The sequence below is a fragment of the Patagioenas fasciata genome, chromosome 7 (genome assembly GCF_037038585.1).
Source record: "Patagioenas fasciata isolate bPatFas1 chromosome 7, bPatFas1.hap1, whole genome shotgun sequence".
NCBI classification, from domain to species: domain Eukaryota; kingdom Metazoa; phylum Chordata; class Aves; order Columbiformes; family Columbidae; genus Patagioenas; species Patagioenas fasciata.
Genome location: NC_092526.1, coordinates 35519811 through 35532532, shown reverse-complemented (window position 1 = coordinate 35532532; position 12722 = coordinate 35519811). Strand labels below are relative to the sequence as shown.

Below are 12722 nucleotides of genomic sequence, written 5' to 3'. Positions count from 1 at the left end.
GGTCCCTCTGGATGGCATCCAATCCCTCAGACGTGTCAACCACACCACTCAGCTTGGTGTCATCAGCACCTCAGTGGCTTACAAATTGGCTGGTTTAAAATCTGGCGGAGGTACAGAGAGTGCAATGGCCAACTCTGCGGGGCTTCATTGTAGAGATGCAGTGGTTACACCTCAGTTTTTACAGGGCCAGGCTTGGTACTCTCCAGCTGTGAGTGAGATGGAAATCAAGCACCCATGAGGGCCGCGGCATGAACTTCATGCATTGCTGACCCCTTGGGATCTGCTCATCCCCCATGCATATGGCTGGCAAGGAACTGTGCACGAAGCTGGACTACAACATCCAGAAGCCTGCGCAAGGTTGTCATGTCAGAGTAAGCAGCACTCACCCAAATATATGAGGTGCTAATGACTCTTGTTGGCTTTACTTGAGGGAACAGTGTTGTCTCAGCAGTAAATCAGCTTCCTCTTCATTAAAGCCACCACCTTGGGAATGTAAACTGTGAAAATAATGCCGTCTCCTTCTCCAGCTACCTGCCAGACTCTGAACACCAGAGGGCTTTTTATAAAAGCATTAAAAGTAGTATGTCCCAGAGTCCTTTGCTTTTGGAGAGGTCTGAGTATCAAGTAGACACATAATGACAGCAAGAGCAAATTTCTCCTTCAGCTACTTCTTTTTTTATTATTATTTTTAGATTGGTCCCAGGTTGCCAGGTTGATTGATAAATTGCTGGTGGAGTGAAAAGGGAAAAAAAAAAGAATAGCCTACAGATTTGAGAAGACACCAGAGGATTTGGGGAGGGAAGGGAGGAAAGGTGATCCATATTGTAAAGCCAACAAAGGGGCACTGGCCCTGTGATCATTTTTTGTTTTTGTTTTGTTTTTGGTTTGGTTTGGTTTGGTCTTTTGTTTGGTTTTTTTTTTTTTTGGTGTTAGGTGGTGGAGTTGTAAGAGTCTCAGGGAAGAACAGGGAAAATTGGATCCACATCCAGGTTGGCCACAAGAAGGGACCAGAGGAAGCAATGGGGAAGAACCAAATGAAGGCTGAAAATTTCAGCTTGAAGGCAGGGGTAGTTGTCTACAGAAATGATGGGCTGAAAGACTGGAAATCGGAAAAAAAAACTGCAAAGGAGACTGCAAGGAGTCACATCTTGGAAAGAATTACAGGAGCTTACAAACTTGGCTGTAGAAAGAAAAAGGTCAGCAGGTTGTAGCGGGTATTATGGATCAACATATATTCATGTGCCCTCACTGTGGCAGACCCACACTCCCACGCAGCCAACGCGGCTGGGAAGCATTTCTTATGAGAAAGACCAACAAGGATCCTTTCCCCAGGTCATGGCACATATTTAATCCCAAAGTCTGCAGCCAAAGTTGACAAAACTTCAGACCAATGGAAATATAATGAAGTAGGAGTGATCAATTTTTTTTCTTAATTAGGCTTTCCATCACTCTACTGATCTTTATCAAAAATTTGGTATGCTAAATTATTTTTCCTTAGAAATAACTTCACCAGACAGAGGCGGACATGCTGTGCAATGATGGTTGGCTGACCTGGTGACACGAAAAGAATCAATCCAAAGGACAGAGATGTATGAAAGGGAGGTTTTCCTTCTCCAGTGCTCAGCTGGAAGGGCTCAACTGATGTTGCCTTTGCCAGCAGGGACAAGGACAGTGCCCTCCTATTGTACCAGCAGATCAGCACAGGCCAGGCAAGGCTTGGCCTTCAAGGCAGAGATTGTGCCCAACAGTTGTAGGAGCTCCTTGTGTCACAGGCATCTTTAATACATCTTCTGTTAGAAAATGTGCCTGAAGGGAAACAGCCAACAGATGAGCAGGTCTGTATGTCCAGACCCTTATTTCAACATCACAGTGAGGCCTGCGCTTGTTCAGGCTGGGGAGCACTGCCCTGGAAGCCCGCTCCAGGCTGGGGAGAGCTGGCACCCTTCAGTCAAAGGATCCCTGAAGCAAATGACGCTGGCTGTTTTAGTTCTTGCAAAAAAGAATGTGCCATGAATACCCCATTGTGAATCCCTGTAAAAGGCGCAGAACACCTTAAAACCTGAGTCAATAAACACACACAAGTCTTGATGGAAATGCATCCTGGTCAGACAGGTCTGGATCCCATAACTATAAAGGTGTTTTATTTCCTGGAATTCTGACATCAAAGGGTGGATTTTCAAGACAAATAGCTGCTATTTTCATTTCTCTGGAGAAATCATATGATGTGATTGACAATTAAGATCAGAAAAAGATTTGATGGGCAAAAGATCAGGAAATAAATCTCCCCACACCGCCAAATCCAGGACTGTTATCAAAAGCTATTCATCCCCGCTCAGCGCTATGAGGATCACAGGAATTTGGGACCTAATTTAGGGGTATTTTTTTAGTAACACTAACAGAGGATTGAGGACATTTGGCTTAGTTTTACCTGCTACAAAGCTCCCTAAATGCTAGAGCGAAGGAACAGATATCGAACCAGATTCCCTGAAGATGGCACAGTGGAGACATGAGCTTGCAGCATCCCCCTCTGGGCATTTTAACCCTTTGGGGCCAAGAGCTTTTCCCACACAGTGAGCAAACATCACCACCTTCCTCCATGCAGATTTTTCAGTGGATGGAAGAATTACAATACCAAGAAAAAAAAAAAAAGGTACTGTTTAAGACCGCATTGGTAAATGGCAGTGACAAACTTGCTGGGGCATGTGGTTTCTAGCTCTGATCTGCTCAGGGATGGTAGAAGAGAGGGAGGGAGAAGGGGTAATATTAGGCACAGTCATCCCAAAAATCAGGAGGGTTAGCAGGCCTGTGTTTCTACAGTTGAGCCTTGTCTCCACCTGTCTCTGACCGTTGGGGAGCTTGGGCTAGATTTGACATTGATTGACCATTTTACTCTGAAGAAAGAACATTTTGTTTCCCGAGACCATTATATTTGTGTGTCACAACCACATGGTCCAGACTTCTCTGGTAACAGGCAAAGGCATATGGTTTTATTTCCCTGGTAAGCCTAATGGCGTGCAGGAGGCAAGGTTATGAAGCTGTGCTGGTTTTCCCCCAAAGGAACCCACAGATGGTGCTGAGTCCTGAAGTATGGCACAAGCTCAACCCAAAGCTGGGTTTGGGTCCTCTGTCCTACTTCAATCCTGTGTTTAAGGGTCTTGGAGAACCAACCTCAAAACATGGATGGAGAGTTAGCAGAGGAATGCTGTGGTGGAGGAGGTGTGACTGACTGTGATGTCCCTGTTGGCTGCTCTTTCTCAGGCCTTGGCTGAGGAATGGAGGATGATCTTAACAGTCCCAGAGGGGGAGCTGAGAAGTCCTTCCTCCCTCCTGCATTGTTCTTCCCTCCAGACCAAGCATTCTCTACAGCCCAGAAATGCTGTCAGTTTTACACCAGAGTAACAAGAGTAGTAGAAGTACAAGACAGACTTGGCTTCCCTTTCTGTTTACTGTTCATGATCTGGACAGAGTTAGATAAAACTGCTTTCAGGTGGAAGACTCTGCCACCGTCAGAACAAGCAGATGACTTTTTATTTCCTTTTTTCTTTTTTTTTTTTTTTAATCTGCCCAAATACACCGTCATTATTCCCAATCGTTCCAACCTGAATCCAAGAAAGCACCTTAAGCACATGCTTAATTTTTGATATGTGAGTAATCCCGCTCCTCTTTGGCAAAGCACTTAAGCACATGCTTAATTTTAAATTTGTTCTTGAGCACAGTGAAATGTAAGCTGGTGTTTGAGTGCTCTGCTGGATGGGAGCCAGAGCGCTCAGCACCTTAGAGGGCTCAGGTCCTCAAAGCAAGATGCCATGATTCAAGAAAGCTGTTAACTTTAAGTACTTGCTTAAGTTTCAGGTGTAATGTGGTATAAAGTCTTAACCTATGAAACTGTAAGTGAGTAATGTGGACAAATGCCAGTCAGAGCTGGTAAAAGAATGAAGAAAAGTTCCCTCATTGTTTTTCACCAGTACTTCTCTTTCTTTCTTTTTGCTTGCATTTCACTTTTTTTGGAAACATTAGCAGCTTTGTGAGTTTAAAGTAGCCAAAACTTAGTGAAAAAACCAAAGTTGGTCAAGATCTCAAAAGTCACTTTTTTTCTACTCATTCAAATGACAACGACCTCCTTTATAACTTTGTTATGAAGTCGACATGTACATATGTTGCAAAAAATTGATAGTAAATGTTTTTAAAGAAGGAATGAATGTGTATGTGCATATATACATGCACACACACACACACAAAAGCTTGTCTTGGTGGTTTTCAAGCTCTGATGGTTTGTGAAGCATCAAACAAGTCTCTGGCTAAGATCTGAACATTGCCCATCTGAGCACACATGTCAGTAAAATTTTATGGGGGGGAAATTCCACATTTTAAGGAAAAAAAAAAAAAAGACAGAGGTTTGGGTCTGGTTCTTTTTAAAAAATGGCAGCTGTTTGAAAGCTGCCTACAAGTTCAAAATGTTAGAAGCTGGTATTAGGAGCTCAAACCTGGTGTTAACAGAAATGAAGGAATGGATATCACAACCACATATGTGATATTGATGCAAGAGTTGATGGGAAGTCAGAGAGAGTGCGCTTGTGTAGATGTAACAGACTTGTAAATTATGTTTAGGGTCCTCTACGGTCTTTGGTCTGTAGAGGATAGCTGCCTGCCATCCCCACCACATGATAAAAGGCTTTCTGCAGGCCAAGCAGTAGATCTGACACACTAGTGAAGACAGTGATAAGGGAAGAGGGTTGGTTGCTTTTGCATGATGGCCGCTTAGGCATGGAATAGAGTTTGGGCTGAACTTTAAGCAGAAATCAGAGTATTTTTCTTCTCCAAAACAAAACAAACACAATCAATTAAAGTGAAACAAAACTTATGTTTTAATTAATTCTGGTCTGTTTTGGATACTTTCCCATGTCAAGCCACTTTTAAAAAGAAAAATAATACCCATGAATTAATATTAATGACAAAATGAAACGTTTGAAAACCTTCCAAGTGAAACCTTTTCATTTTTAATATGTCAAAGTGTAGCATTTTGACACCTAAGAAAATTTAAACATATATTTTTCTCCTTAAAACCCACTGTCTTGCCAAGACTTAATTCACCATGTGATTCTGCCCTCCCCTAAATGCATTTTTCAGTGGTAGTGGCTGTTCTGGCAATTCTGTTCCTACAGCAGGGCCAGCGATGGAAGATGAGGGGACTTCTCCTGGCACCAGTTGTCCCAGAGATGTGATCTGTGCTAGGATGTGGCCACCCTAAGGACATCTGTGAGGACATGTCTACTGGCCATGTAGATGTGTGGACCTGGTCCATAGCAGCACCAGTGAACATCTGCCAACCCATTTGTTCATTCAGGTCTGGATGTCCAGCTCGAACCCTCCTGAAAACCCAAGGAGTATTTCATATATATGTTTGCTCTTAGCCCCTCTTTTTGTAGGAACCGGTTAAAGAGTTAATACGTCTGCAGAACTGCCAAGGGAAATGGGAGAGCCAGCAAGCCCAGGTCTTCGCTGGTGTCTGTCATTGCACGGTCTGTCTTTCAAAGCCTATATAAATAAACTTCCTAGTAAACTCAGCAATTTTGTCATCATAAAGGCTGGCAGCCTTTCCTGGCAATAAAATAAACTCTAATCATTTCTTCAAATAAAACACAAATAGCAGCAATGCATTCACAGGAGGTTCTGGCCGATTTTGCTCCTCTTCCCCACCCACCCCAACCTCCAGCCACCCCACCATGTGCGTGCCATGCCAGCCAGTGATGGATGGAGAAACGCAAGGGCACTCTGCTGCTAAATGCCTAAGAGGAAACAGACCCGATGTCTGCAACGTAAATCAGGAATGGGCAAGGAGCTCAAACGAAATAAGAAACCGCTCTGATCCTCCTGTCATGCGGCTCAACCAGATCAAAAATACTCCTGCCCCCTCCACAGATCCTGAGGATGCTTTCCTTCCCTTTCTCATGCACACCTATTTCCTTACCAGCACTCTTTTGCTACAAAAAAAATAAGCTCTGATAATCTCAGGAGAAGCCTGCTCTTGCCATTTACTCTCCATGGTGTGACTGATTGAAAACTATGCTTCGCAAAGAATGTGTTCAAGGGACAACCACTGCTCCAACAAAAGGAAAACCTTGAGTCAAAAATACATATGTCAGTGATGTTGCATCCCTTTTCCTACAGAAAAACAACCAGAAACCAGGCAAACATGAGCGGAAAGGATTGCAAAAGTGGAAAAGAAAGAAAAAAAAGCACATCAGTCCTTCCTGTCCCTTGTGCAGCTGAACACACTTCTTTTTTGAGGCTTATTCTGCAGGATGTATCGGAGAGCAGAAAAGGGAGATGGAAATGGCAAAAGACATGGAACTATATTTTTTCATATTTTATCTGGTATGTTTGTTTGGAGATTAGGAAAAACAACGATGGGTTTATGTGCAGACCCATGGACACAAGCAGTTCACATCCCGTGCTTGCACAAATTCACTCTATCCCCAGGAATGTGCCTGATCGCTGTTGAATAACCTGTCCTTCTGCTTGTCAAATATTTAGCTGACGAGCAGCTCTCAGCTCAGCCCTGCTGCACGTTTGTGCAATATCTCCCTGGAATCCCAGCTCAACTGCATCTACACTGCAGCACATGTAGCAGCTACGACTGCTATTAAACGGCAACAAGACCCAAATGTGCTCAATAGGCACCACGGCAGGGGGTGCGCGGTGATGCTGAGAGTGCATCCAGAGCACTGCTGCCTTCTGCATCCATTTCAAACGCAAGCACAATATGGTCCGATTTCAGTCATCTGTAAAATAGAGCTGCTGGCTCTTGTCCTAGTGTGGCGTCAGCCTCTCCAGATGATGAAAGTGTGTCACTTGGGGCAGGTCTCCAGCACAGTCCATCTCCCTCTGCCTTAGATCTAAGGCAACAGAACTTCTGCCAAGCATTTTGTGTATGGTACAGGGGGTTTTTGCAATGAAAATACCCAGTTCTGGAAAGTTCAGAGCGTTTTGAAAAAGTTTCACTGAGCAGCTTGGCTGAGAAATGTTCATTAAAAATCTGAGGACATGGGTTTCTTCCAATATATATTCTGAAATAAAACATCGTGGCTTTTCCACACAAAACTACCTTTGCTTTTTTAATATCCTTATTTTGTTTTGCTTCAGTTGTTGAATGCAATTTTCCCTTGCTCAAAACTTCAAGGCAGTGTTTCTCTCTTAACCTTAAGCAAAGTAGTTCACTCTACCTGAAATTGGTATCATTTAGGTTTGTTTTGATGAACTGAAAAAAAAAAAAAAAAAGTCAACATGATATTACTTGAATTCATGGCTTTTTTGATTGCTAATGAATCAGAAACCATTCATTTGGACAGCTGGTTCCTACTAATTTGCTCTTAGCGACTTGCAGTGCGTGGAAGAATAGATTAGAACATCTGCTGAGCACTTTTATTTCTTCAGAAAAAATGGAGCGACTTCCCAGGAAAAGTTTCTGAGCTGGACAAAGCTTAGGCAACTGAGAGGAGGAGTGACTGGTTCGTCTTAAGCTCACTGAAATCTGCACCTTACTGAAAAATGTGTCCTCTTGTAACACTGTTTAAATGGTTATTCATACTATGAGCTTGGGTTGTTGGGGTTTTTTTTAATATATTCTAGTATATTCCCAGCTCTTCTCCCGGACAGCCATTTCCACTTCCTGGCTCATATTGCATGAACATTTTTTATAATACTTCTTTCATCTGATTTAAAAAATGCTTTGATCAAAATCTTCCTTCTGAAACTGAATGTGGTTTGAATCATCAAGCTGTGGCTATTGCTAATAAAAGGAAAGAACTGACTTTTAAAGACTTGGTTGGTGTTTGTGTGATCCAAAAAGAAATCACTGGGAATATACCTGCAAGTAACAGAGGCCTCTTAGTGCTTATTTTGTGTGAATTGTTTTTCCAGGCTACTTTTTTTTTTCCCCTGCTGTTGTCAGAATTTTTATGGTGTCATCCAAGCAGCTTTGTTGTTTGTTTTTGTTGGGGTTTTTTTGTGTTTGGTTTGGTTTTTTTTTTTAATACAACTTTGTTTGACTTTGACTTTTTTCTCTGGGGATATGAAATGAAGATTTTTTGCTCCAAATCTCTTTGCAGAAAAAAATCTGTTCCATGGACATTTTGAAGTAGCTCCAGAGAGGTAAACACACGGTGATACTTGCTAATCAGCATTTTCACCTTTCAGCCTATAGATATCCTTCTTCTCTCCCTGCAAAACGTATGTGGCAGACATCAGCACACCACTTCTCATCCACCCTTCGGTGGTGGGACCATCCCAAGATGGTTTCATTCCCATAGAAAAGAGCAAGCCAAGGAAGGTCCACATGCAATGAGAACCAGAGTCCTACAAGGCTGAGGGCAATCTGCTTTGTGTTTTCTCATGCGATGGAAGCGCACGGGCATCTGCTCTTCATTAAAAGCAACTGTTTTGGCTAGATACAGGTAGTGTGTTTTCATTCGGTAGCTCTGGCATTAAAATCTTATCTTACCGTTTACTAATTTTAGGGAGAATATGTCGGATCTTTACTTGCAGATGATGTCCTGTGTTGAAGAACCCACCAAATCTGTAGCCAGGTTGCTGAGAGCTCCCCTGTGTCCAGGTATCTCACCTGCAGCCTTCTGATGTCAGAAACGCTTCTGACCTAAGACATTGTAGACTATTCTCTTAATATACAATTTGGTTCCCGATCTCAGGTTGTGCCCACCTCTTTTCTGCGCTTTTCTGGTGTCTTTTTTTTTCCCCAGAGACACTGCTGTCCATTCATTACACTCCCATTTTAGACCTGGGCAAAGCAACATCTCTGGAACTAACCATGAGGAAAAAACTATTATTGTATGCCTTTTTTCCATCTTAAGGCACCATCTATTACATCTAATTCTGCAGCCTTCCAACCATTTGGTTCTGCCCTTGAACAATACTGCAATTAACTAAGTGTGGGAATGACAATATGGCTCATTTGAGGTTTTGTTTCCACTCATATGAGAGTTAATCTCCCCTGTGAGTATGAACATTTCTTTTCCTGATGAATTGTTTATTTTTTTATTCTGAATGATTTCTAAGAATAGCAGTTTGGGTTCCATAAAAATTTACTCTTGTGCTTTGATTCATTGCACTTAAAGACGCTGTTGTCATACTCCCAAGTGTTGGCATGCAGTATTTGACAGTCTTCAATGGAGAAAAATCCTAGAATATAAGAAAAAGACCTTGTTCTTTTCTTCTTCTCTTCTCTTCTCTTCTCTTCTCTTCTCTTCTCTTCTCTTCTCTTCTCTTCTCTTCTCTTCTCTTCTCTTCTCTTCTCTTCTCTTCTCTTCTCTTCTCTTCTCTTCTCTTTCTCTTCTCTTCTCTTCTCTTCTCTTCTCTTCTCTTCTCTTCTCTTCTCTTCTCTTCTCTTCTCTTCTCTTCTCTTCTCTTCTCTTCTCTTCTCTTCTCTTCTCTTCTCTCCTCTCCTCTCCTCTCCTCTCCTCTCCTCTCCTCTCCTCTCCTCTCCTCTCCTCTCCTCTCCTCTCCTCTTCTCTCTCTTCTTCTCTTCTCTTCTCTTCTCTTCTCTTCTCTTCTCTTCTCTTCTCTTCTCTTCTCTTCTCTTCTCTTCTCTTCTCTTCTCTTCTCTTCTCTTCTCTTCTCTTCTCTTCTCTTCTCTTCTCTTCTCTTCTCTTCTCTTCTCTTCTCTTCTCTTCTCTTCTCTTCTCTTCTCTTCTCTTCTCTTCTCTTCTCTTCTCTTCTCTTCTCTCCTCTCCTCTCCTCTTCTCTCCTCTCCTCTCCTCTCCTCTCCTCTCCTCTCCTCTCCTCTCCTCTCCTCTCCTCTCCTCTCCTCTCCTCTCCTCTCCTCTCCTCTCCTCTCCTCTCCTCTCCTCTCCTCTCCTCTCCTCTCCTCTCCTCTCCTCTCCTCTCCTCTCCTCTCCTCTCCTCTCCTCTCCTCTCCTCTCCTCTCCTCTCCTCTCCTCTCCTCTCCTCTCCTCTCTCCCCTTCCCTCCTCTCCCCTCCCCTCCCCTCCCCTCCCCTCCCCTCCCCTCCCCTCCCCTCCCCTCCCCTCCCCTCCCCTCCCCTCCCTCTCCCCTCTCCCCTCTCTTTTTTCTCTTCTTTCTCTCTCTTCTTCTCCTCTTTTCCCTTCTTCTCTTCTCTTCTCTTCTCTTCTCTTCTCTTCTCTTCTCTTCTCTTCTCTTCTCTTCTCTTCTCTTCTCTTCTCTTCTCTTCTCTTCTCTTATTATCTTCTTTTTTTTTCTTTTCTTCTTTCTTTTCTCTGCAGATGCAAAGTGGATGTTTATTTTTCATTAGCGATGCCACAGGATTTCTGAAAGCATGTTCCCTTCGGTTTTCAGACTGACTTTTTTTTCCGGCATTACACTTGCCCAGGCCTTTAGCCTTTGTTCTCTGCATATGTTATTCTAGTGGGCCAGCGCTCCCATAGGAAACACAGCCATGGCCTCGATCTGTCATGTGGTTTCCACAGCGATATAGGTTTGTTGAACTGGGAGAACTGGCTTGAGACTAGGCAGTAGCCAGCTACTCAACCCCAACAATGGCTGTCTTGAAGGCAAGTGTCTTCTTCTCCGTGCGTGTAATGACATTTTGGGGTCAGAAGACAACAGGACAGCCTGTAGAAGCCCACAGATGGGGATGGCACTTGCAGTGGGTTTCTTTGGGGTCCCAGGTGCCCTCCCAAGGCGGAGATCTTCCCAGCTCTGGGGCATCATGTGAGCAGGAGCTCAGAGCATGAGGCTGGATGGAGTGACAAGAGCTCGGCATTGCCCTCATCTTGGTCCAGGTAGGTGCTCTGGTGGGTCTGCAACCACTCTGTGAAATTGGTCATTGACTTTGGGGGTCACCCCTGATCCCAATGCTTGCACAGAAAATCATGGAGATGTTAAAGCAGGGGTAGCATTAGCTCTTCCCTGCCCTTTGCCAGCAGAACATCCATGTTGGCATCCCCCAGCACAGCCTGCACAAACAACAATACTACTAGAGGTTTCTAACCTGAACACGGCAGATTTTCTCATATTTGATGTAAATCTCCAGCTTATCTTCCAGCAACAGAGACAACTTTGCCCTGAGATTTATTATACAGCACTAGTTCTACCCACTCAGTCATTTTAACACCTTTTCACCCTGGTACCTTTGTAAAAAATCTCCAGTTGCTTTGGCTGATGCCATCTCATGTGAATCACCCTAACTCCAAAGCTCAACTTACTTTGTTTTATTTATATTTTTAATACAAGCTTTCATCATCTTTCACCCCGACGGGGTAACATCAGGTTCCTGCAAGTGCTAGAGATCTTCCTGGTGGCCTGGAGCTTCCAGCCAGCATCCACCCACATTTGTGGTGCGTTTGAACCTCTTATAAATAGATCACGCTCAGGCGGCTGTTTCATGTGCAACCATGGGACCGAGGGGAAGCGGTTCAGATCTCAGGCACAATGTACAGGCTCTGGTGTCATCCCAGCCATCCATCAATGCTGAAACCCTTATGAAATCCAGAAGAGATTCTGACATGCGATTTGCTCAGCCCGTCATGGGGGGCTTCGGGTGGGGAGAAAATTTTTTTAGGAAAGCAAACGAGCATGCAAACTGGCAGAACTCCTGCCACAAGGAATGAATTTGCACACACACTTTGATCCCTTTATGATTTTTTTATTTGTGTTAGCCACATCCTCTTCGCTGCACCACTCAGCAAAAGATGCTTTAAATTAGATGAGGCTTGGAAAACACTCTCTTTGTGGCTCCCTCCCCCCCAGCATTGCCTGCCCTCAAGGCTTAGTATTGGTCTGGTAGCCAGAGCCTTGCTTAACATGAAACTGGCACAAATGAAAAGGCGGATAAATAAACGTCCAGGAATCTTGTTTGTCATATTTAATCCATCACGTTTCCCAAACAGCTTGGTCAAAAAATTCTGCAGCAGTGTTTACATCATCCTGATTGAAAGCTACATCCGTGCACATAAATACCATTCCTGGATTTAGCTCCAGTTTCACATGAAGGCAGCTATCCTCCCATCGGCCCTCACCATTGAAAGAAAAAAAAAGCCTCTTATTTTCTTTCTTCTCTCATTCCTGCCCAATTCAGTCTCCAGCACTTGCACATGCATTTTTTTTCCTTTTTTTTTCTGAAGCGTTCGGGTGAGCATTGCCCAATTCTGTGATTTCCTGGTATGCGCAATGGGTAATAAGTGAGTGGGATTCATGAGACCACGAGGAGACAATTAATCACTGTGCTAATGATAGTGGCACAATGCAAGCACTTGGACATGCGACCTGGTAGCATTTTGCATCATAGAATCGTAGAATCATTTTGTTTGGAAAAGACCTTTAAGATCATCAAGTCCAACTGTTAACCTAACACTGTCAAGTCCACCTCTAACCCGTGTCCCTAAAAACCTCATCTACACATCTTTGAAACACCTCCAGGGATGGTGACTCAAGCACCTCCCTTGGCATCACAAGCCACATTTGGTACTGTACACTGTGGCTGGGAGCAGCGGCTCTGCTTCTAGGTGAGGAAAACCACCAAAAAGACATGTCAAGCCAGTGCAAATGAGAGACATTTTCCATTGTAGTGACTGGAAGGCACAACTAGAAGAGGGAATAAAAAGCTATTTCAGCACAAGATCAAGGAGTAGGTCACTGACTGCACATCCAGGCAATCAGGGGCAAGTGATTATGGTGGTTGAGGTTTAAAAGAGACCACAGGGAATCCAACACCTCTCCCTGCCATGGGCC

General features: G+C 43.8%; 1 long non-coding RNA gene across 1 annotated transcript in view; it reads left to right on the top strand.

The window, feature by feature from the left end:
* LOC139828458 (uncharacterized) overlaps positions 1–8055 on the top strand; it is a 70014-nt gene extending 61959 nt beyond the window's left edge. The window contains exons 9-10 of the long non-coding RNA XR_011740064.1: positions 185–371; positions 934–8055. This is a non-coding gene — a long non-coding RNA (uncharacterized lncRNA). The remainder of the gene's footprint in view (positions 1–184; positions 372–933) is intronic.
* The last annotated feature ends 4667 nt before the right edge of the window (positions 8056–12722 follow it).